The sequence below is a fragment of the Meriones unguiculatus genome, chromosome 3, assembly GCF_030254825.1.
Source record: "Meriones unguiculatus strain TT.TT164.6M chromosome 3, Bangor_MerUng_6.1, whole genome shotgun sequence".
In the NCBI taxonomy this organism is placed as follows: Eukaryota; Metazoa; Chordata; class Mammalia; order Rodentia; family Muridae; genus Meriones; species Meriones unguiculatus.
Window position 1 is genome coordinate 178,074,408 of NC_083351.1, and position 24,207 is coordinate 178,098,614.

General features: G+C 46.9%; 1 long non-coding RNA gene across 1 annotated transcript in view; it reads left to right on the forward strand.

Annotated features, from left to right (window-relative positions):
- LOC110549070 (uncharacterized) overlaps positions 1-24,207 on the forward strand; it is a 52,254-nt gene that overhangs the window by 6,064 nt on the left and 21,983 nt on the right. The window contains exons 2-3 of the long non-coding RNA XR_002476439.2: positions 1,224-1,417; positions 14,588-14,692. This is a non-coding gene — a long non-coding RNA (uncharacterized LOC110549070). The remainder of the gene's footprint in view (positions 1-1,223; positions 1,418-14,587; positions 14,693-24,207) is intronic.

The window sequence follows — 24,207 nt, forward strand, 5'->3', positions numbered from 1 at the left end:
GTCTGGTTGGTAGGTGTTGACTGTTCACATTTTTGGTTCGGTTTTAGTATGGTTTTTGAACAGTTGGTTCATTAATAGTCAGAAGCCAAGTTAACTTAGCTCTGTTTCCATGATGAAGCCAAGAAGGCACATTCTAAAGGAAAGTCGGTATTCGCAGTTGTCCTAGGCTTCCTGTTGCTGCAGTGGAGCACGACCAGAAAGTGGGATGGAGAGGAAAGGGTCTATCTTGCTTACACTTCCACACCACTGTCCTTCATTGAAGGAGGTCAGCAGGGCAGGAGCCTGGAGGCGGAGCTGACGCAAGGCCACGGCCACGAGGGTGCTGTTCACTGACTTGCTCCCCTTGGCTGCTCAGCTGCTTTCTTACAGAACCAGGACACCCGCCTGGTTCTGTAAGAAAGCAGCTGAGGGATGGCTCCACCCACAGTGGGCGGGGCCCTCTTCCCATCGGTCACTAATTGAGAAAATGCCTTCCAGCTGGATCTCATGGAGGCATTTCCTCAGCTGAGGCTCTGTCTTTCAGATGACTCTAGCTTGTGTCAAAATGACATAAAACTAGCCAGGACAGTAGCAGAAAATAAGTTTTATTACTAGAATTAAAAATGCATTTATTTATTTATTTATTTATTTATTGACAGGATTTCTCTGTGTATCCTTGGCTGTCTTCGTAGACCAGCTGGCCTTGAACTCACAGAGATCCTCCTGCTTCTGCCTCCCTGAATGCTGGGATTACTTTTTTTTTTTTTAATGAGATCTTCTTTGGTTTGACTATAAACTTTTAGAAAATGAAAGCAAATATTAAGTGTAGTGTTCTTTAAAATGAACTCAGGCAAGCCCAGTTTTTCTTCTTCTCTTTTTTTTTTTTCTTGTTTGTTTGTTTTTGCTTTTCATTACAGGGTTTCTCTGTGTAGCCTTGGCTGTCCTGTACTCGTTTTGTAGACCAGGTTGGCCTTGAACTCACAGAGATCCACTTCCCCTGCCTCCCAGAGTGCTGAGGTCACAGGTGTGTGCCCCATCAACCCCAGTTTTTATTAAGTTACTTGTGAACCTTGGTTTCTCCTGCCTTCCTGTGGGTCCAGGGTAGGAACCACGTGCCTCCCTCAGGCGTTCCCTCTGAACATTCTTGCTTGGCCTCTACATTTTGGACTTAACATATTTCTAAATATGTCGGTGTTAGCTCTTTTCAGCATCACTAGTTTAATTATAACCCTTTTCCCCAACAGGCTCTGAGGGAGAACTGCACGCAGACACTGTTCCTTCTGCCAGCGGCTCTCTGTTCCAAGCACACAGGCAGTCTTGTTAGCCAGAGCTCCTGGCTTTTATTCCCACGTCATTGGGCTCACATCAAGGGACTCAGCAAATGAGCTCGAATTCCTGTGGACAGTGTTGACGTTTCAGAATTTAGAGCGTTTTTACAGTAAGTGCCTCATCTGCTCTCCTCTTATGCTTGAATCTGATAAAGTTCACTTTTTAAAAATGTCTGTACATATTTTCATCAAACAATCTAGGTAAACCTATTCATTTAAATAGTTTTGTTTTTGTTTTTTGTTTGTTTGTTTGTTTTGCTATAGATGGCTAGCTTATTGAGTTTAAATATTTTAAACTGTATGCCTTTCCCTTTAGTGGGCATACAGCAGAGAGCTGTGGTAAGAACAGGCTTTATAGTCAAGCCACATCTCCATGCTAGAGATGTGCCTGTGATCTCAGCAGGGTTACAAGTTTGAGGACTTGTTCTGACCATGTACCTCCTTCTCTGCAGAAGAGATAGACTAATGTGTGCCTCATTGAACCACCCACACATTTACATGAGACAGTTATAATGCCCTAGCACAAATTTGGTCTGGCACAAATTTTAGTGGATATTATTCACAGTGGCAGACCCTGTAAAGTGGTGCTTTCTCCAGCCATGGGCTGTACGTTTAAAAGAAAATCCTGGGACACCAGGCACGGTGATGCATGCCTTTAGTCCTGGCACTTGGGAGCAGAGCCAGGCAGGTCTCTGGGGGGTTCAAGGCCAGTGTGGTCTACAGAGTGAGTCCCAGGACAGCCAGGGCTACACAGGGAAACCCTGTCTTGGTTGAGGGTTGCAAGGTGGTGGTTGGGAAGGAAGGAAACAAGAAAAGAAGGAAGGGAGGAAGGGAAAACCCTGGGAATAGGTTAGAATTTTATGCAGTAGAGAAACGGAGAAATTACATCAGTATTAACTTTGATTTGCCATCATGAAAAGTGGTAGGGAAGAGGGCTGGAGGGGCGGCCCAGTGATTTAAAGCACTTGTTGCTCTTGCAGAGGACCTGGGTAGAGTTCCAGGCATCCACATAGTGACCCACAGCTATCCCAGCTGGTTCCAGGGGACCTCCATAGGCACCAGGCACATGCATGTGTACAGACATACACGCAGACAAAACATCCGCACATATAAAATACTATGAATCAATACATATTTTTAAAATTCATGGGAAGCGGCAGGCCGTAGTGGCACACCTTAACCTCAGTACTGTGTGGGCAGAGGCAGGTGGGTGTCTGTGAGTTTGAGGCCAGCCTGCTCAGCGTAGTGGGCTCTAGGATGGCGCAGTGTCTGGGCGTGAAGGAAGCTCTACACTTGGGAGATGGGACAGAGAGAGAGCTGCCTTCTCCTGCGGCGCGTTGTCCAGTTGCGTGGTTGCTCTCAGCTTCAGTGTCAGAGTGAAGAGGTGAGAGTAGCTGGCTTTGTCCTTATTCCATCTTCCAGTGCACCATGGCAGACATTTAGTCACATTCGCTAAGCAGTCACAGTGAGTGTGGTTGTGTCAGCTCCTGGGAACCGGATTGTCTGGTAAAAGTGTGCTTCCCAAGAGACACCACATAGGAAATGCCTATGGTGTGCTGCCCGTTTTTGGATTTAGTGGAATACATTGAGATTTGTTATAAACATGAACTCTAAGAGTATATTATAATAGAAAACATTGATTTAGATTTTTTTTTTTGAGACAGGGTTTTACTGTGTAGACCAGTCTGGACTCAAACTCACAGAGATCCGTGTGTCTCTGTCTCCGTGTGCTGATACTAAAGTCATGCACTACAATGCCTACTCTAATGTAGACTTTTAAAGAAAAACTTTGATAAAATAGAATTTTGAAATTTTTCTGTATGAAATTAATTTGTAAGTTGTTTTACTTTATATCCTTTCTCCTGATCCATAAAGCCCCTGAAACTCTTTTTTTTTTTATGTTGCTTCTTACTCTACAGTAAAAACTTCGACATGCATTCAAGTTAGAGTATAAAACAAAATTCTGAAATACTGTGGGACTCAGGTGTCATTTGAAAACAGTGCGTGTTTTATGACCTCGGGATTAACATTTACCTTAAGATCATAAAATACTGTTAGGTCTGGGAATCACTGAAGGAAGACCTCAGACTCAGGTAGTGTACAAAGGTAAGGAGCATTTATTCTGCAGAAATTTCCAGCATGCAGGGGCCACCATTCTGTAGAATGGCAACCCCGGAGTGAGCTCACAGGCTCAATTTAAAGACAGTTTAGGGGATTTCCCTAGTGTGATTAGGTAATCCTTACATTGATTTGGTTGGTGCTGATCTAGGGGATACGGGGAACTTTCGCAGTTGGGGACTTCATGGAGTGCCCACGTAACAACGTATCATTTTGAACAGCTAGACAAAGCGTTTCTAACTGACCTTTAGTTTGAGTGGTCAAGGGCTTGGGGACTTTACTAAGTTATTGTTTCTGGTTATTGTATCTGGTGTTTATGGACTGTAGTTTTGTGTTCCAAGAAATAGAAACTGGGCTTGTTCAGTCTGAAGCCAGTTTTGAAGCCTGTCATGGAATCAGACTGGCTTATTAAAAATCATTCCCCCTCAATACCTTTGATTTGCCAAGAAGATTTGACATTGTGTTTATTGTGAGAGTGTGTATGGTTGTGAAAGAGAAAGAAGAGGATGGTGTTGTTTCCAGTTTAACCTCAGTGACTGAAGACTGCTGCACAGAGTGTCTATCAGGTCAGCCCCTGACCCAGCACAGAGAAACTTCCCTGGGTTTCTCTGTTTTCTCTCTGCTACCACTCTTAATACTAGGGCTGGAGGTGGGTAGGGCAGATTCTTCTTGTATTAGCTGTGTTTCTGCATTGTGGCTTTGAACACAGGACTTTGTTCATGCTAAGCATACATCCTACCTCTGAAGTACTCCCGCTGTGGACTTAGTTGTGTATTTATTGAGAGGCGGTCCTGCATTGCCCAGTCTTCCCATGAGCTCTTGGGCTCAGGTGGTCATCCTGCCTGAGGTAGCAGAGGAGCCACTCAGCTCTCCCCCTGTCCCAGAGAACAACTATTTCTGAGATTGTAATTACAGCACGTAGCCATGTGTTCCTGATGCTTTGGTACCGGAGTCTCACTGAGTTTCTTCCTGCATGGAGAGGAGACTGCCCCTTCCAGGATTAGCTAATTCCCAGATGCAGCAAATGGCTTGCCTGTGAATGCACCTTTGATTTGCACAGCAGCCAGGCATGAGACCGTGTGCACATCAGCAGACCTTCTTTTTTCCATCTGGTCAGTAAGGTCTAATAACTCTGTCCTCCACTTCACACCAGGACAGGTAGCAGATGGCAGCTCAGCCCTGACTCATGCCTACCCACACCGACTCCTAATCCTGCTCAGGTGCCACCTCATCTTGCTCTTCCCTCCCACAGAAACCACAAGCAAGGCTTTGTTCTGCGCTTTCTCATTCTGCTTCCTCTGACCAGCTCTTGCTTCCCCCGGGGCCCCGTGTGGCAGGCATGTGAGTTCAGGAGCCTGCAGGTGCAGAGGAGCGTGTCACGTGTTTTCCTCTAGGACTCTGCCTTACTCACTTGAGACAAAGTTCCTACCTAAGTCAGAAGCTTGCCAGTTTGGCTCGGCTGGCTGCCCAGCAGACTCCCAGGATGTGCTGCCTCCCTCCTCTGCCTTGGTTATCGCATGTGCAGCCACACCCACAGCTTTGTGTGTGTTGTGCCTGAACTAGGATCCTCATCCTTACCCACTGAGCCAGCTCCTCAGCCCCACTCACACCCTTTAGTCCCTCAACTCCTGTCTCTCTCACTTAAATACAGTCATGCTGGCTAGACCCACTTAGATTCATGACCCCCAAGAGGCACTCAGTGCTAAGTGTCATCCATACTGTGGTTTGTCCTTTATTTTACCTATAGAGTCTATAATACTGGATTTCTTCTGTTGAAGTACTTCCAGCTTCCTGAACTAAGTCTTCACTGGCTGTGCTGTGTAATTCTTTGATATGTTGCTGGATTCAGTTTGCTATTAGTTTGTTGACGGTGTTTTCCTTTCTATTTCTTTTCTGTCTCTGTCTGTCTCTGTCTCTCTCTCCCTCTCTGAGACATAGTGTTTCTGAGTAGTCCTGGCTGTCCTGGACTTGCTTTGTAGACCAGGCTGGCCTTGAACTCACAGAGATCCTCTGCTTTCCCATTGCTGGGATGAAAGGTGTGCACCAATGCTTCGCCCAGCTGAGGATGTTTTTCCTATATAATAATGAACAGTGGCCTATTTTTTCTTTTCTTATGATACCTTTGTCTGCTTTTATACCAGTAAGACTGGCTGTAGACAACCAGCTGGGACATGTTCTTCTACTTTCTGGGAAAAAAAAAATTGTGAAAGATTTAATTCTCTAAGAATTTGGTAAAATTATCATTAAAGCCATCTAGTCCTGGTTGTGTGTGTGTGTGTGTGTGTGTGTGTGTGTGTGTGTTGTTTTGTTCGCAGGGCCTTAGGTGAGTTAAGGAAGTGTTCTGCTACATCTTGGTTGAGACAGCACTTAACCTGGATGTGAGGCTACTCACCCGTAACCCCAGCATGTGAGGGATGGAGGCAAGAGGAGCAGAAGTTCAAAGGTTACTCTCTGCTCTGTGGCACGTTCAGAACCAGCATGGGATACAAGAGACCCTGTCTCAAAGAAAAAGACAAATAAAAAATAATCACCTTTATTTTAATTAATCCTTTATATTTTGTTTTTTAGGATTGTATATTCATAAGCAAAATCACAAAAAACTATGAAGAGGAAATTCTTAAATAATGAAAGTGGGAATTGTAATGCCAGAAAAGGAACCTGATGTTTCAGGAGTGTGGAAATTTGTCTGACTGTTTTCTTAGAAACATTGAAATTCCAGAGGATATTACTGGTGGAAGAGACAGTTTCATTTCCAATGGTGAGATATCCTCCTGGGTTTTCATCAGACACTGTAGCCCTGTACTTAACTCTGCTCTGTAATGGAGAAAAGCACACTTGCAGAGCTGTCGCCAGGCTTTGTGGTGGTTGATTTTAGTGAGCACAGAGAGTGAAAAACACTACTGTGGTCACTTTTCCATTCCTCCCAAGATATTGGAGACAGGATTATTACAGGTAAACTTACATGTAATCCCACATTTTCTTTTCAGCTACTGTAGCCTTGGTATTATGGCCTCAGTCTAGTCTATTCCAATTAGAAGAGAAGTTTTAGCAAACAACTAGTTCTCACACAGTATATATATTCCTTAACCTAGCAGGAAGCACAGAAGTTGCCATAGCATGAAAACTCTGTCATAAGGCGTTTAAACAAGATTATAATCACTAAAAAGGATAGCCAGTTTTCCATATGGAATGGTTAAGAAGCACATAAATTGTTAGTAATGTTCATTGTACAGAAATACTGCCATGCATGCGTGACTGACTGTTTCATGGTGAACATAGGTGTTAGAATGCTTGCAGGTTGAGAGTTGATGATTAATTGATGGAAGAAAGATTGATTAGGTAGACAGACGCTCCGTCAGGAACCTGAGGCCCCTGGATCAGAGAGCACACCTTACGTTGTTCATGGAGCACCTTGGTGCCAGTTAGCTGCCACAAGATCAGGAGCCACTGTGGTGAGGCCTCATGCCCCACTGCCTACGCAGGGGCATTGCACAACAGGAAACAACAACAAAACCCCAGCAAGTTAGGAAATGCTGAGACTTTACTGCATATGAGATGGTCCTGCAGTATCTTAGTACCAGTAACTAGTTACTAGAGGAGTAACCACCAAACTGATGGAATCTTGGTTAGAATTCTTTTTTACTATAGTTCATCAGGCCTATCCTGATGAGTAAGTGGATAGATATTCTTGATTTTGACATAGGCCCGTCATATGTTTAATCTCACGCAGTCTCTTAACCCTAAGAAGCAGCTACAGGCTGATGGTTTTATACCCAGAGATTATATGGGACAGAGCGGTGGACAGGTTAGCATCTGATGACTAGCTGTCTGGCTGATACAGCGGCCACACAGGAGTTCTTTAAAGTGGCCAGTGACCCCAAGTGGAAAAGGTCCACTTACTCCTGGACCCCATTCTCCATTACGGCAGGAAAGCCCTGTAAACCTTACACTCTGAGCGACAGTCCCATTAATTACTTGTTTTCCGCAAAGCACTGTGCTGCGCTGCTTCTGTACCCCTGCGCTTGCTCTTCACTCCCCTCGATTATCACGTTTAACTGACACCTCCTTTGCTCCATTTAAACAGATAGAAGGAAACAGAACAGTACTGCCCTGAGGCCAGCTGGAGATAGCCAAGTGGCTGTGGTGCAGGTTGTTCAGGGAATAGAGGCAGAGAGTGTGTAGCCTAAACTTACAGCCCCAGAGAAAGCTTCGCGAGGCATGCAGCTTCTTCTGTTGTTGTTTTGTTCTGTGCTAAGGAGCAGCATTGGTTCTCCTGGGCAAGTAGTCTGCCGCTGAGAGGCAGCCCCAGCCCTCTTCATGGTTTTTGAGAAAGTGCCTCCCTAAGTAGCCTAGGGTAGCCTTGAACCCTACCTGAAGCCCATGCAGGCCTTCTTCTTCCTCAGTAGGAATTCCTGGCCTGTGTGGTCAGGGCCTGCAGGAGTACACTTTAGTTGAATCCCAAAGAAAAACAAATTAATTAATGCAACTTAAGGGAAGGCTAGTTCAGGCAAAATGTTTGACTGACTCTGCCTGGAAGCAGCAGAAAAGTGGGGCGTGTGTTTATTTGTCTATACAGAAAGGGATGCCCTTCGAGGCTTGCAATTGTGTCTATAGAAAGAATAACTGTTCATCCAAAATAGAGTAGTTGGTGAGTGAAAACTTGCTGCTGTTATGTTTATGTTTTGTTATTCACAGAGAATTGGTCCCAGGGCCTTCTCTCACCCAGGATACCAAATGTAAAAGTGACTATTATTCTCCTGAGGTAGTTGTCTTGAGGCTTACTGCCTCTGTCTGCCTAGTCCTGGAAGCTTCTAGCCTCTGTACAATTTAGTCTAGGTCTAGAATGGTTCAGCCTCTCAGACTTGAGCTTTCAAGCTCTTTCTGAGTTCAAAGCTGTTCTGGCTCAAACTCCTCTCCCAGCTGACCTAGTCTGCTCCCTGATTTGCTCTGCTTGGCTTCAAACTAACCAGCAATCTTCTCTAATCTTCTGGTGCTTTCTCATGCTGTGGTTTCTCAGTCTTCACCTGTGTTCTCTTTCTCTCTGCAACCTCTCTCTGTATTACTGTCCTGGTAAAGCTGCCTCCTCTCTCTCTCTCTCTCTCTCTCTCTCTCTCTCTCTCTCTCTCCATTTCTTCTTAAGCAGCTTCCCTTTCCTCTCTTTTCATGAATTGTGTGTATCCTGTTCTGTCAAATCTCTGATTTGTCACCTTTTCTGCCACTCAGTTAGACATCACTTTCAAACATGGCTGCTTCCTTCTACAAACTAACTACCTTCATTGTTTGGCATTAAAGGCATATATCACCACACTTGGACCTAAGCTTTTCTTTACCTGAAACTTGCTCTATTCCAGGCTGGCCTTGAACTCAGATCTGCCTGCCTCTGTCTCCTGGATTAAAGGTGTGTTTGTATTCTAGCTGGATCACATAGACCTAGAAAGGTCTTTGGATGTGATCTCCTGCCAGAGCGAGCAGCCATGCTCGGAATAAAATTCCTCTAGAACCCAAACCTGTTGATGCTCCCAGCCCCTGTGTAGAGGGGTATAGGTTTATATACAATCTCTGCAGCCGCCTGTATGCTTACACTTCTAGATTCCTGGGAATGCCTAATACAGTGTAAGTAGCTGACAAGAAAAAAAATCAGTGCGTGTTCACCTTCCATGTCACCATACCAGCTGTACCTACACAGTGGGCTACCAGGAAGGGAGATGAACAGTGTGCCAATGAGTGCTGGAGACACTGAGGGCCTGTGAATCAGCCAGACGCTTCTTCATTTGTCTGCATTCAGGGCGCTTGCTCGACAAATCCAAGTTCTATTGAAACTTCTGGAATTCTGGTGTTTGTTTGTTCATGTGTAAGTGAACTGTGTGAGCATGCACACAGATTGTGTATATGTGTGCATGTGTGTGTCTGCTTGTGTGCGTGCATGCACATGTGTGTGCTCACAGAAGGCAGAGAGGGTGTCTAATCCCCTGGAGTTAGAAGTGGCTGTCTGTTGCATTTCACTCAGGCTGGAAACGGAACCCTGGGCCTCTGGAGGAGCAGCCAGTGATCTGCGGATTATGTGTAAATCCCTTTGTCTCCTTCTTTTTCTCTCTCCTTGTTTGTTCATTTGGTGATGGTGGTGCTCGGGAGTGAACGCAGGCCCCTGCTCGTCTAGGCAAACACTCCACTGCTGAGATAGTCCTGCACCGCCCAGAGGTTGGAGGGTTAGTGTCCGAGGAGTCCTGCCCTGAGGTTCCCCGGGGCAATCCCCCAGCTTGTCCGCTAGCCTGGAGCAGGCGCCATCCTTAGGTGCTCACATATGGACAGCCAAGGTGCTTCTGTCACTCAGGAAATTCTGAGTTTGAGAAGCTCTGCAGGGAGCCAGGAAGACTGAGACCAGGTGTGTGTGTTTTCGTACCCACTGCTATTGCGAGTTCAAGCTCAGTGGACTAGTGGAGTCCCCTGGCAGAAGTTAACTTGGCTAACTTTCAAATTAACTTGGTTTTCTTTTGATATGTTTATAGATTTTCCATTTGTGTCAATTTTTTTTCATGTTTTCCGTTAAATTACGTGGTTTAACTTTTTTGAAGGAACTGTGGACATTGCATCTTCCCTTGCCTGCGGCTTGGCTCTTCAGGTGTGTATGTAGTTAATTCTTTATTCAGCAAATGTTAGCCGGGGTGTGTCGGCTGGATCTGAGGCAGTAGCTGAACCGTATGGCTAACTAACCTTATGTTCTGCTGAGAGAACTGGAGGCTCAGCACCAGACATGGGGAGACATGAAAACATTGGTGTAGAGGACAGAGAGGAGGCTGGGAGGGATACAGGTGGAATTGTACTCTTACAATGACAGGGTCAGCAGCTTCAGCTTCATTAAATATATGATGGTTGAAGATTTGAAAAAGGTAGCCATTGAGATGCCTTGGAGAAGAACGTGCAAGGTAGAAAGACTGTTCAGTGCAAATCTGACGGTGAGAACGCCCCAGGGTGGAGAGGTGAGGGAGAGTTTGAAGTGGACATAACCAGCTGGGTGGAGTCAGGTGCGGGAGGCTTGAAGCACAATGTAAAGACTTTGGTTTTCACTCGAAAAGAAGGAATGAATGATAGGATGTAGTGCTTATGTGTGAGCCGTTTCTGCCTGCATGTAACTTGTGCGTGCAGGGGCCAAAGGGGCAGTGGATCCCCCAGAACTTGAGTCACGGAAGTGGTGAACCACTGTGTGAGTGCTCGGATCTGAATCCAGGCCGTGAGTTAGCCGCTGCTCTTAGCCACTGAGCTGTGTAAAAGTTGTCTTTCTTTCCTCAGATGAGGGAGTGAGATGAGAGCCAAGCTTTACTAATGTGTGGCTTGGGCTGAGCCCAGAGCATTTCTGTCTAACTGGCCCCATGTCTGGCCGGGAGCTTCTGGCCTCCATAGAGCGTAATCTTCTGCAAGCCTGGACTTCGGCAGCTTCAGCTTCCAGCTTCTGTCTGCTAACCTAGTCCTAGACTGTTTCCAGCCTCTGAGACTTATTGCTGAGTAAAGTCACCTTTTCTGGTTCTTTCTGAGCTCCTGCTGGTTCAATCAGCTGTTCTGGCTCAAACTCCTTTCCAAGTTGACTGATTCAAATTGGATTCTCTAAGCTTTTCACTGAATTGCTCTGCTGGGAAAAGCTGCCTCTGAACTCCGTGAACTGGACTGCACGAACAGCACTGATTGCAGAGACTCTGGTGCTCCTGTGCTTGCTCTCCTCTCTCCGTGCTGCCTTAAGTAGCCTCTCTTTCCTCTCTGTTCTTGTGGGAGTTGGACACATCCTATCTCCTGTTCATTCGGTCAGATCTTTCTCTGGTTAGTCACTTTGTCTGTTCCTCAATTAGACATCACTGTTCGAGATTAAAAGTGTGTACTAAGACTGTGTCTGTATCCCAGCTAGATCACATAGACCTGGGTCTTTGGATGTGATCCCTTGTCAGAGCAGCCATGTTGCTGGCTTAAATTCCTCTACAGAGCTGTCTCTCCAGCTCCCTTAGGGTGTTTGAACTGGTTAGGTTGTGCTCTGGACACTTTGTTGAAAATAAGTTGTAGGATCAAGTTGCTCTGAGGTGAAGCCGTTGTGCTGGGCTCTGGACCCTTCAGAGTGGTTCATGTAACTTTTTCATTGCAGTTTGTACTCATGAACCTGATAAACTGTTAAGCGACTAGTCCTCAACAGATAGGGTTTTTTTTAATTTATTTTATAATTTATTCACTTTATATCCCAATTGTAGCCCCCTCCCTCATCACTTCCCGGTCCCACCCTCTCTCCCACTTCCCTCCTTATTCCTTTCCCCTAGTTCGCTGAAAGGGGTAGTTCTCCTCCCCTACTATCTGACCCTCTGTGGGCTGGCAGCTTTATTTGTAATAGCCAGAATCTGGAAACAACCTAGATGTCCCCCAACCAAAGAATGGATACAGAAATTGTGGCACATTTATACAATGGAATACTACTCAGCTTTTAAAAACAAGGAAATCATGAAATTTGAAGGCAAATGGTGGGATCTAGAAAATATCATCCTGAGTGAAGTATCCCAGACCCAGAAAGACACTCATGGTGTATACTCACTCCTAAGTGGACATTAGCCACATAATATAGGATAAACAAGGAAGACCCTAGGGAAGATGCTTAATTCTCGTTCAGAAGGCAAATGGGATAGACAACAGAAGTGGCAGAAGAGAGGAAACAGGACGGGAGCCTACTGCAGTTTTCTGAAAGACTCTTCAGCAGGGGATCGAAGCAGATGCTGAGACTCATAGCCAAACTTTGGGCAGAGCACAGGAAATCTTATGGAAGAAGGGAGAATAGAAGGACTAGAGAGAACAGGAGTTCCACAAGGAGAACAACAAAGCCAAAAATTCTGGGCCCAGGGGGTCCTGCAGAGACTGATAGACCAACCAAGGACCATGCATAGAGAGGACCTAAATCCTTCTCAGATGTAGCCCATAGATAGCTCAGTCTCCATGTGGGTTCCCTAGCAAGGAGAACATATCTGCCTCTGACAGATATGGTTTGTTAAAAGAAAATTGTTAGATTAAGTGAATTTAGCTGAGTTTAGTTGATCAAGGAACAGTTCATGAATCCGACCACACTCAAGGCAAACTAGATGGTTTTAGAGATGGAGTGTTTGTTAGAGGGAAGAGGGCAGGTTATGAATGGAGCTAACTCAGAACTGCCATTCAGAAGTCATTTTAGGAGTGATGAGACGGTGGGAGCTGCTGCCCTCAGGTGCGGAAGCAACACAAATGGGGTCACAAATATAAAGAAGCTTCTCCCTAAACCTGGAGAGGGCTTCCTTAAAGGGATAGCTTCAAGCAAGAGTGAAAGAGCCACTGCGGCGCTGGTCTGCACAGAGAAGAGGACTTCAGAGGAACGCATGTGCAATGGGAACAGCAGGCTTGATGGCTTTTAGGAAATCCATGCCATATGTTTTGGGGTGGGATAGCCCAAGTGTGACAAGGAGCAGAGGAGCCAGGTACCATTGGCGAGGGCTGTCAGCCACTCTTCAGGCTACTTCTCTGTTGCTGTGAGGGAACACCCTGACCAAGGGCAGCTGGGGGAGATGGTTTCTTTGGGCTTTCAGTTCTATGGGCACATGTCCCTCGTTGTGGGCAGGTGAGGCATTGGGGCCTAATGCCAGCCTGTGGGCTGGAAGCAGTGACCATTTCATCTGCACACCAGAAACAGAGCCTGTCCTCACAGTGTCCTTCCTCAGCAAGGCCCGGTCCTAAAGGTTCCGTAACACTCTCACCCCACAAATACATGAGCGTGCAGGTGGCGGGGGAGACGGACACACAGACACATTTCACATTCAAACCGTAACAGCCGGGTACTAGTTGGGCCGCGGCACACCAAGGGAAAGAGCTGCAGGGACAGCCCGGTGACCCAGCGCGGAGATGAAGTACAGAAAGATGCGGTTGGCTGCAGAGTCCGATGAGCGGGCTGCTGTGACTGCTTAGCTTGGCTGCATTATCGAAACCGTGTACTTCCAGGTTCGGCTTCACTTACTGAGATGGGGTTGATCGTGCAGGGTCTCAAAGCATAGAAATAGTCTTGGATCATATTGGGTTTAGTGCAGTGCAGCACACATGTGCTATCATACTCCAGTCATTGCATCATGGATGTGAGGTATGGCATACAATTCATTTTTCTGTCACTGGGTAGTTTTCCTTTTACTATGTTTATTTTTATATATTATATTTTACTGTTACAGAAAAGTTTTTGAAATACTTATTTTTCTATACATCTTCATGCTGCCGGTAGTGCTGGCCTCACGGCAGGCGCTGTAATGTTCTCTGGTGAGTTTGTACCCACCCTCATGTCCTGTGAGCCATACATTCATGAAGTAGCATATGCTGTTCTTTCTGTCGAGGCCAAGTAGTTAATGTATTAAGTGAGAAGGTGGGAAGATAGTGCTGGAGAAACGGTTCCGCAGTTAGGAGCACCTGATGAGGGGGCCCGGGTTTGCATCCCGGCACCCACATCTTGTGGACTTTCAAACTTTCCTGTGTGTCTCTGCTGGACAGAGTGGACTGAGTGGTGGAGCTCGAGGGGCAGAGCAGGCTGTTCACGTCCTAACACGTAAGAAGCCCGGGGTCTGATTCCCAGGGCCACGGAAAGCAGGTGTGGCGGTACATTCCTGTGATCCTAGTGGGCCGGGACAGTCACGGTGAATGCCATCCTTGGCCAGTAGAGCGACGTGAGATCCCGCTGTTCCCACCCTGTCCGTGGCCAGGACCTCCTTGGCAGAACAAGGGGACAGGACGTTGTAGGCCTCTGACAGATGGGCCTGTGGGGGCCCGGAAGGCCCCAGTCATAGCGTAGGAGACAAGGCCCTGAGTGTTAGAGCGTCAGCACTGTGGAAGGTTCTTTTGCTGATCAGTCAGTCATGTAGGAAGGTCGTTCAGGTATACAGTGTTGACATGTTTGAACGTAACTGTATTTTAAGCTATATTTATATTTAATTAGTACATATTTCAAAGTTGATTAAATTAATTAAATTAATCATATTTCAAAATGATTAATTTTTTACTTTATTTTGACTTTGCTGCTTAACTATTTTAGCTAATTGAAATAATTGTAAAGAAAACCTCTTGATAGCATTAGAAAATGAAATCTGGGGGTGTTTATAAGGTTAAAGGAGCCGCTTCTGTCTTCTCCTTTATAGATGGTTGTGGCCTGGAACCTGCATCTGAACAAGGAGGAGATTTACTGAAGCTTTGTGTGAGACAGGCGTGCCTGACACTGATGGGAAAAGCTTGAAAGCGCACAGGTAAGGAGGCCGCTGGCTAGCATTGGGACATTGGAGCAGAGCAGAGTGCTATCTTGTCCTCCCGCAGAGCTTGCCCAGCCTCGCTCCTGCAGGGCTCCTCGGAGGCTACTCGGGAGGCAGTGCAGCCAGAGAGTCGGCCAGCAGACAGGCTATCATGCCAACATCTCTACCTCAGTCAGAAGTGAAGGGCGGTTTTTCTTCAGGGCTGGGAGGTGGCAGCATTAGTCCTGTGGCCTGCTAGGGTTTCATCTGTAGTGTTCTCTTCTGACACTCTTCTCACTGCTGAGCAGCACACTGCTTTGTATTTTGGAGCTCAGCTGCGTCAGCCCCTGTTTCCGTTCTGCTTGATTACCTGATGAATCCCAAATATGGAGCTCATATTTCCTGTTATAACTTTGAGGCTATACCCAGCTACCTTCAAACAAAGCCATGTTGTTGTGACCACTCATTTAAAATTTCATTTATTTTAAGACTTAGCAAGACAAATTGAATGTTACATTTTAAAGATCATTTATTTTCTGAGTCACATAATTAAGATTCTATTATATTACTTTATTGAAAAAGCAAGGTAGTGATTCCTAATTTTAGTTTCGTGACACGTGGGATCTGGCATTTTCTTTTTCTCAACATTCAGTATTATATTACTAGACATGAATTGTTGAGTTGTGATGTGTCTTGTCCCTCTTTGGGATGAATAAACTGTGCAGCGTCAGCTCAGTGTGTACTCTGGGCCCGGCCACTGTCGGCGCATCTTTGCGTACGTTAACTGAAGCCTTCCAGAAGTGGTGGGCTCAGTGATCGGTCTTTCTGAACTTGCATTCGAGTTCAGCGTTTATCAGTAGTGGGAAGTTCTTTAATAATAAGTATAGAGTAAGAGGCCCCGTGATTGGATCAGGTAGTCAAGGAAAGCACGCCCACGTGTTAACACTTCGAGAGCAGATGTTAGCTGTTCTGCACACATAGTAGGTACCTGGGACACCCCCCTACCCCAGGACCTAGAAAACCACAAGTAAGAGACAAACAAGGACACGGTGGCTGTGCGCCTGCGCCTGTATGTGCCATCACAGAATAAATTTGCTGTCCCTTGCTCTTTACAGGAGTTTTATTTAAAGTGATAATCATCTGTACTTATGAAATAATTGTAACATTTCACATTATTGTACAAAAGAACATCTTTGTATTAATTATTTTATTAGCGGTAGCTTGCTAACAGGAGAGACTTAATGATGACAGGTATGTGAGCGATAGAAAGGCAAGAGGCAAAGTGCCTTGGTGCCACAAACTTTCCAGGAGCTTGTGAAGGGGAGACTGAAAGCAAGAGGAGGCAGATGAGCACACACACGAGAGGCTCTTCGCCGAGCTCTCTTCCCATGCCTGGGTTCCCTCCGGAAGTCCTGCTGGCCACCTTCAGCTCAGCGCACCTGCCCAGAGGTCATTTTCTGCTATGCCTCACTTCTGTCTTAAGTTTGTACCTTCCCAAAATCATCTGTGTACATTCCCAGTGTACCCTTCCCATCTGGATTTGTCGTCCAGATGACAGAAGTTAATGAATATTGTATAGTCAGTGGTATGGAAACAAGGAGAAAGCACTCCAGTGACATCTGAGGTGGGCGCTTTGGAAAGGTAATTAGGGAGGGCACTTAAAACTTTCTGTTGACTCACTTAAATAATACGAAGGCGTAATGCTAGGTGCTGAGATGTAGCCAAGTCCTGCACTCGGGTGAATTCACCGAAGTTTTAGTTCCTTTTTCGTATTAGAGGAATTTGAGCTAGAAGCCATGTGGTAAACATCTGTCATTCTTGCAAGAAAGAAGAGCCTGGTTAGTGAGTCATCGTTTTTAAGGGAAGGTTGGCCTTAAGGTGAAAGACAAGTAAATGGGGGCCCTTTTTTGAGGTGCGTGGGTGGAACCCAGCGTTCTGCCCTGAGCTGCAGTCTCTGTCTGCACAGTCACTTCAGGTAGAGTCTGTGATGTATGCGCTTGTTTGAAATCCTGATGGTTTTGATTAGTCAGCTGTGAATTTGGTGTATTGTATCAGCAGATAGGGAAGTGTGCCTTACCGTGTAGCTTAAAAAGGCTAGACCCGTGACAGCTGCAGCCAAAAGGTAGTCTTTAAAATATTTGCACAAAGTAGAGTGCATAGTGGCGACGTCTTCAGGAACTATTTACACTGTTCTGGGTTGGACCTTAATCTGTTGTGTGGAGCTAAATAAAGAGCGACCTGCCTTTTCCTACCTCTCTCTTCAGGCAAGAGCACTCCAATGCCCTTTTTCTGAGCAAGCCAGGCCATTGCTGTGCCTGGAGCAGGGGGTCTTGGTCAGCTAACATTGGGAAGTATAGAGCAGCGGCTCTCGGTCAGCTAACCTTAGGAAGTATGGAATCGCATTGTCCTGGTGCAACTGCAAGGGGGAAATTAGGGCATCTGGGTAGAGCCGGAAGCAGTATTGTCAGTTGAAATTAAATTTAGTCAAAAGAAGAAAATAGTTTTTGACATGTTAGAAAATAAAAAGGATGTATCAAAGATTCTTACTATACCATGCCATCCATTATTTTTTAACCAGAGGCAGATGTCCTAATTAAAAAGGAATCTTTCTCAGTTTCTGTTTCAAGTCAGGGTAATCGCTTAAGCCTCCGCATCTTTTAATGCTTTCTCTGGAGAGAGCTCACATGCTGTGAGAGCTGTAGACACAGGATTAGATTATAGTGCAGGGAATCTGTGCAGTGATCAGGCGAGGCCTGGGGAGGGGCACAGAGAAGCCTGCGGGCCAGTAGACCCCGGTGCCGATGGGACTTTGATGGAGGGACCAGACCACTGTGCCTTAGGCTGCTGTGTGTGTCTGGGAAAGTCCCCGTGGACTCTGGAAAATGTCCAGGCGTTCACTGTCAGAAAGGCCTGGCTCCCAGACCTTCCAAGGCACCCATCTCATCCCCACTGTGCTCAGTCACTGGCAAGAGTGACTTGTGAGAAGGTGGCCTTGATCAAGATGACTTAGATTCCAGCAGGCTGTTACTGGGGCTGTGTTGAGCTGTGCAAGTCCAAGGGTTCATTCTCACGACGTCCACGCCAGCGTCATGACTGCTGCATATTTGTGTAGATGAAGTACACGGAGGGGCTGGACCTCCAGCGGTATTGTGAAGACTGTTGGTGAACTGAGCGCAGTGGGACACTGCAGTCCCCACACTCAGGGACTGAGCAGGTCCCCAGCGCTGGCAGTCAGTCCCAGCTGAGAGGAAGCTGAGAGCCTCAGGCTTCTCGGGGAGTGCCCGAGCACAGGAGTGCGTGCTGCCATGACCAAGATCCGAGATCCAGTAAAGGAACAAGCTGCAGAGTGCAGAGGAGAACAGTGCACACACAGTGTGGGGAGGCTGTGGTAGCTGCACAGCACAGGCATGCGTCCTGGAACACCCAGCACACATCGACTCTGGGGTGGCTGTAGACTGCTCAAAGGCCGAGGGTGAACCCCAAAGGTCACTGCACAGGTCACAGGGAGCTGCGCAGATGCAGTGAGTTCACAGTCTTGCTCTCGACGCCGTGCTTAGGAAGGGATCAAACTATGCCGCTTACGATTGTCTCACACATGCGGCCCACAGCAGACTTGGCCTCTGTCCTACCTCAGGCTTCCGGTTCTGTTCTGTTTGAGAGCAGCCTTGCCCTGTCGTGCTGGCTGCTCATCTGAGGTCTCTGTGGACGGACGCTGGCCACAGCCGGGCCACTCTTCCCAGCTCTGCCTTCCCAGCGCTTGCTTACAGGCACATGCCCAGGCCTGGCTTCTGCTCCTTAAAGTGCAATTCTTAGATCACTGATGTGAACCTGAGAGAGAGAGAGAGAGAGAGAGAGAGAGAGAGAGAGAGAGAGAGAGAGAGAGAGAGAGGTCAACCTCACACATCTTCCTCTGTGGCCACCCACCTTACATCCTTCTAAAGTTACACTCACTGCTAGTGTGTGTGTGTGCATAGGTGTGTGCCAGGGTATATTGGTAGAGGGCAGAGCACAGTCTGTGGGAGCCAGTGCCCCCTTCCACCCTCTGGGCCACAGAGATTGAGCCATCAAGTGTCACCAGCATAGTGAACAAGTTCACCATCCTGCGGCCCCTGCGCCATCCTGCGGCTCCTGCGCTGTGAATTCCGGCACAGGGCCTCACTGGACTTTCCAGTTCAGTGCACTGGCTGGCCACTGGCCCCTAGAATCTGGCCATCTCCCACTCATCTAAGCACTAAGGTTTACAGCTGTGTTCCACCATGCCCCCTGGAACTAAAGTTACAGATGGGTGTGAGCCGCCTTTGGGGTCCTGGGGATCAAACCCAGGTCCACCGGAAGGACAGCCAGTGCTCTTACCCTCTGAACTGCCTCTCTAGCCCCAAATCCTGAGTTTTTAAAAGTTCCTTACCAGTGTGCTGTCCATAGTGTTTAACTGCAGTGTCAGGGAATTTTCACTAGATATCCATTGTCAGTTTCTGGTTCGGTTTCCGTGCAACCACAGAGCAGTCATTATTTCACTTAAAGAGGATTCTGCTGAGAATGTCTGTCCTGGTGAAATGCTAACGTTCTTGAAGGAGGTGTGCATCTTCAGGCCTCAGAACTCCCTCCACGCTAGACAGGTGGCTCAGTGGCTCCTGGTTGCCCATGACTTCCCCTCGAATCCTACACCCCCTTCTCGACTCTACGTGTGCGTGACACACAGACACATGCAAGCAGAACGCTTCACACGAGATACAGATAAGACATACGAATCTTCACCTATTTCAAAGTTAAAGTTTTCCAACTGTGCTTTCCTTTCTTCAGAGATTTTCTACTAACTTGTGCATTTATTGGTGGTTCTGTTGTGGGCTATTTTCTGTAAATGGCGTGAAGTGTTGTCTCATTCCTTCACAAACATCCAGTGAGTCTGTCTTTTCCTAACACCACTGATGAAAAGATTCCCACCAACTCTCTCTGTCTCTCTCTCTCTGCACACACACACACATGCACGCATGCACTCACTTCTAGTCTGTTGACCCACTCCCTCTCTCATCAACACCACAGTGTCTTAATGACGGCTGGTTTCTAGTCTGTGACCTTGTGCTGTTTGAAATTATGCCTTTCGTTTTCTCTTGGGTTTTTGTTGTTGTTGTTTTGTTGTTTGGTTTTTTTCTTGTTGCTTGTTTGAGCTGTGTGTGTCCTGTGTGTACTAAAAGCACTTGAGAGTCGAGAATTAGGGTCGAAAGTCAAGTTGATGGATGGACTGGGTCACTGAGTTTATGCCCAATGTTCTGTTTAAGTTTGATGCACAAGTCATGCGGTCATGCTTTTTTTTTTTTTTTGCTACATGTATTTCTGTTTCTGACCGTTTTTCAATACTAGATAAGATTTTTTTTTAACCACCCGCCCATTCATTACTGTTTTATTGCTGGTGATTTCTTGACTTTTTTTGGCATTTTACTGAAAATTTGCACTGTGACCTGTGAACTAGTTGATGTTTTTGTTTCTATCATGAAACACTATGACCAGAGCAACTTGGGGAGGAAAGGGTTTATTCTACTCACTCATCACTGCTCATCACTGAGGGAGTCAGGACAGGAGCTCAGGCAGGGCAGGAACCTGGAGGCAGGAGCTGATGCAGAGGCCACGGAGGGTGCTGCTCACTGGCTTGCTCCCGGGGTTGGTTCAGCTGCTTGCTCACAGAACAGGACCACCAGCCAGGGATGGCTCCACCCACAGTGGGCGGGGCCCGCCCCGTCATCACTAACGGAGACAGTGCCCTCAGCCGTGCCTGCAGCCCAGTCATACAGAGACATCTCAGCTGAGCTTCCTCCTGTCCAGTGACCAGGCTTGTGTCACACTGCTGTAACCCAGGCAGCGCCGACCTGTGACTCCTGGGTGATGTTACTTTACTGTAGACAGCATGTCTCTTGTTCCAGGCGGCAGGTAGGCATGGTCACTGTGTGTTCATGCTGCCTGGTTCAAAGCTGTCCGCACAAGATGTGCCTGTGTTCAGCTTCACTGTCAGGATTCACACTCGAATCCTGGGCTGCCTACCACCACTCCTTTTTAGTGTGCACGAGTTGTAACAGTAGTGCCCTGTCAAGCCAGCACAGTGCTGGGAAGCTGCACTTCTCCCCCTCCGGGTTCCTCCTACTCGGACAGTCTCCCTGGTGGGAAGTTCAAACTCCAGGCTCCATTTCCCCTTCTGCCTTTTCTCTTAGTGTGCCCAACACCAGTGGTCATGTTCTGCTTATTTCCTAGTACATATACATGTGTGTATGTATGTGTGCATGTGTGAGTGTGTGTGAGAGAGCATGTGTGTGCATGGAGATGTGCCAGCGAGCCATCTCTGAAGACCCTCCCTTCCCCTGTCTCCACTGGTCCAGCCCATCCTCCTCCGGATGCTGTTGTGACTCAGCGCTGCATTCACACCTTTAGTGAAGGCCAGTGCCGAGCAGGGAGTGAGCACATGGGGTTGAATAACTGACCAATGCTCTGTTTGAGGAGACACCTTGCAAATTCGAAAGGAAGCCTCGTTGGCCGGCTCCTCGCCGAGAACACAGCCTTTGCTGCACACAGCCGGAGCGCACACTCTCTGCCGGAAAGCGTGTCCTCACACTCATTGACAGCGATTTTCGCCTCTTTCCCTTTTTGTAAAGTTGATTTCTTCTGTGTATTAGTGCCTGTGTGTGCAGTGAGTGTGCCTGGTGCCCACAGGCCGTGAGAGGGTGTCGGGTACCCAGAGACTGGCCTCGGGTGGCTGTGAGCTGCCTTGTGGGTTGGGGACCTCACTGGGTGGCTTGTTTTCTCGGGCTCATAAACATAGAGGGCTTGCGCAAGACAAATAAGATTGTGCTTCAAGAGGTCAAAGTGAAGAATTTCTTAACTCTGTTTGCATAGTGCGAGTGCCCCTCCCCCGCTCTCACCCTCTTTCTTCAGGGCCATCTTGAGTGCCAGGTCTAGGTACTTTGCTGCAGTCCTGAGTGGCTGGCCTTTCCCTAGAGTGTGTTTCTCTCCACAGCTAAGTAAGCGTAAGGTTGCTGACGAAGGCGGCGCGACTGTGCGTGATTACACGTGACACATGCACAAGGTGTTCTTCCTGTGTACCGTGCTGGGACTTCACAGTGAGGTTTTGTGAGGCAGTGGAGGTCATGTTGTACAGACATTGTCCGTGAGAGTGCTCGGGACAGAATAGCCGCTGAGTGGCTGAACAAGTCTGGGTTCTCACAGTGCGGGACGCAGGCTCGCTCATCCTAGTGGCCTCATCTCCACCTGCGAAGGTTGGCACGTCCCACTGGATGGGAGAGGCAGGCCATTCATGACGGGCACATTCAGATTAGGGGGTACATGTTCGGGGAGGATTGTTTGTTTCATTGATTTAGTTTTTCAAGTCAGGGTTTCTCTGTTTTAGCCCTAGCAGTCCTGGACTTGCTCTGTAGCCCAGGCTGGCCTCGAACTCACAGAGATCCTCTGCCTTTGTCTCTGCCTCCTGAGTGCTGGGATCACAGGTGTGTGGCACTGTGCCTGGCTAGATTATAGGGTATTTTAAATGGCAGAAACTTTGTTATCCTATTGGTAACAGGAGTGAAAAGGTAGCTCTGTGGACACAGTTTGTTATTGCTGTTGAAATACAGCTTGAAGAGTCTGGAGAGATTGCTCAGGTCATTACACACCTTCTTGCTCTCCAGAGCCCCCATGACGGCTCCCAGCACTCACAGGTGTGTGCAGCTCCAGCTCTGATGTCCTCCTCTGGATGTCACGGGCACCAGCACATAGACACATAAATAAAAATTTGAAAATCTTAAACCAACCTGAAAGATCTACCAGGCTGTTGAGATGGCATCCTTGAGATGGATTTAAAAGTCCTGTGAGCACAGGACACCAAGAATTGCCACCGCAGGTGTTAGAGCTGGGTCCTGACATACATCTCTTCCGTTTCTGGAGAAACTGTCACCCTGGTTTCCATAGCAGTGGACAAGGGTGTCTGTCCCTGCGCCCCCCACCCTGCCCCCTTCATCCCTGCCAGCAGGAGCTGCCATTTCTTGTCTTGATCTTGACCATTCTGACTGAGGTCAGAATGGTGTCACAATCTCAGGAAACTTTTGATTTGATTTGCACTTCCCTGATAACTAAGGAGGCTGAACTTTTTTCACTTGTTCCTCAGCCACTCGTGGTTTGGGGGCTGTACGTAGGCTCATCTTCTGTCTGCTTTCTTCTGCTTTGTATTTGTCCTTCAATGAGGTCATTTGTCTTCTTGATGTCCAGTGGTGGATTTTTCTGTTTGTTTGTATATTACAGATATTTGAGGACGATTAATTGGTAAAGATCTTTCCTATTCTGTAACCTGCCACATTGTTTGAATAATGGTGTCCTTTGCCATGCAGAAGCTTTTCAGTTTCACGAGGTCTGTTTATTAATTGTTGTTATTCATGGCTGTGCTATTAGCTCTCTGTTCAGAAAGTCTTTTTCCTGTGCCAAGAAATGAAGCCTGTTCCCCACCTTCTCTTCTGTCAGAGTTAGGATTCAGTGTGTCTGGCCTGAGGTTAATGGCCTTGATTTATGTGGAGTTGAGTTTTGTTAAGAGTGATAAACAGGGTTTATCTGCTCCTCTGCACACAGCCATCCATTGTGGCCAGCATCGGCTGCTGCCTTTCCTCTAGTGTGTAGTTTTGGTTTCTCTTTTTAAAAAAGCAAGGTATCCGTGTGTGGACTTAGATGTGGGTTTCCAGTTTGATTCTGCTGGTCAGTGACTGCTTTTGCCCAGCACTGTGCGGTTTTGTTTACTGTTGTTGTCCAGCACTGTGCTGTTTTCCTTACTCTAGCTCTGGGGTACAGTTTGAGATTGGGGGTGGTAACATCCTTCCCGCAGTCCCTTTATTATTAGGTGTGTTTTCGCTGTCTTGGACTGTTTGTGTTTATGTATGAAGTTTAGGATTATTTTTTCAATTTCTGTGAAGAGTTCCTTTGGAATTTTCATAGGGGAATTCAAAGACTCTGTAGATTGATTTTGGTAGGGTGGCTATTTTCTCTCTATTTGTACTACCAATCCATGAGCGTGGGTGATATTTCTATCCTCTCTTTTCTTCTTCAGTTTCTTTCTTCAATGTCTAAATGTTTTACTGTATGAGTCTCTCACTTGCATGGTTATACACCTAATAATTTTTGAGAGTAGAGTCCTATAATCATGGTTTTACTCATGCCTTAAAGCTGGAAGGGAATCCGAATGAGAGGAAGAGAAACATAGACTTGAACCGTAGACCAGCATTTCTATGAAGGAACTCCAAGCATTTCCTTTTTTATGAATCAAAGGTATGCAGAGGTGGCTGTGGTGGCTGTGAAGTGTGAATTTGGAATCCTTCATCTCCCTTAGTTTTAGGGGATTATATAAATCATCTTTCTCTCCTGCCTGAAATCCTCCCATGACTTTTCCTCAGATTAAGAGTTAAACGGAGACTCTGTATTGTGACCTGCAAGGCTGAGTCTGAGCTTAACCAGGCTTCTTCCATGTTTTCCATCATTTCTGTCCTTATTTGTTGGTCTTTCATCCTGTGAGC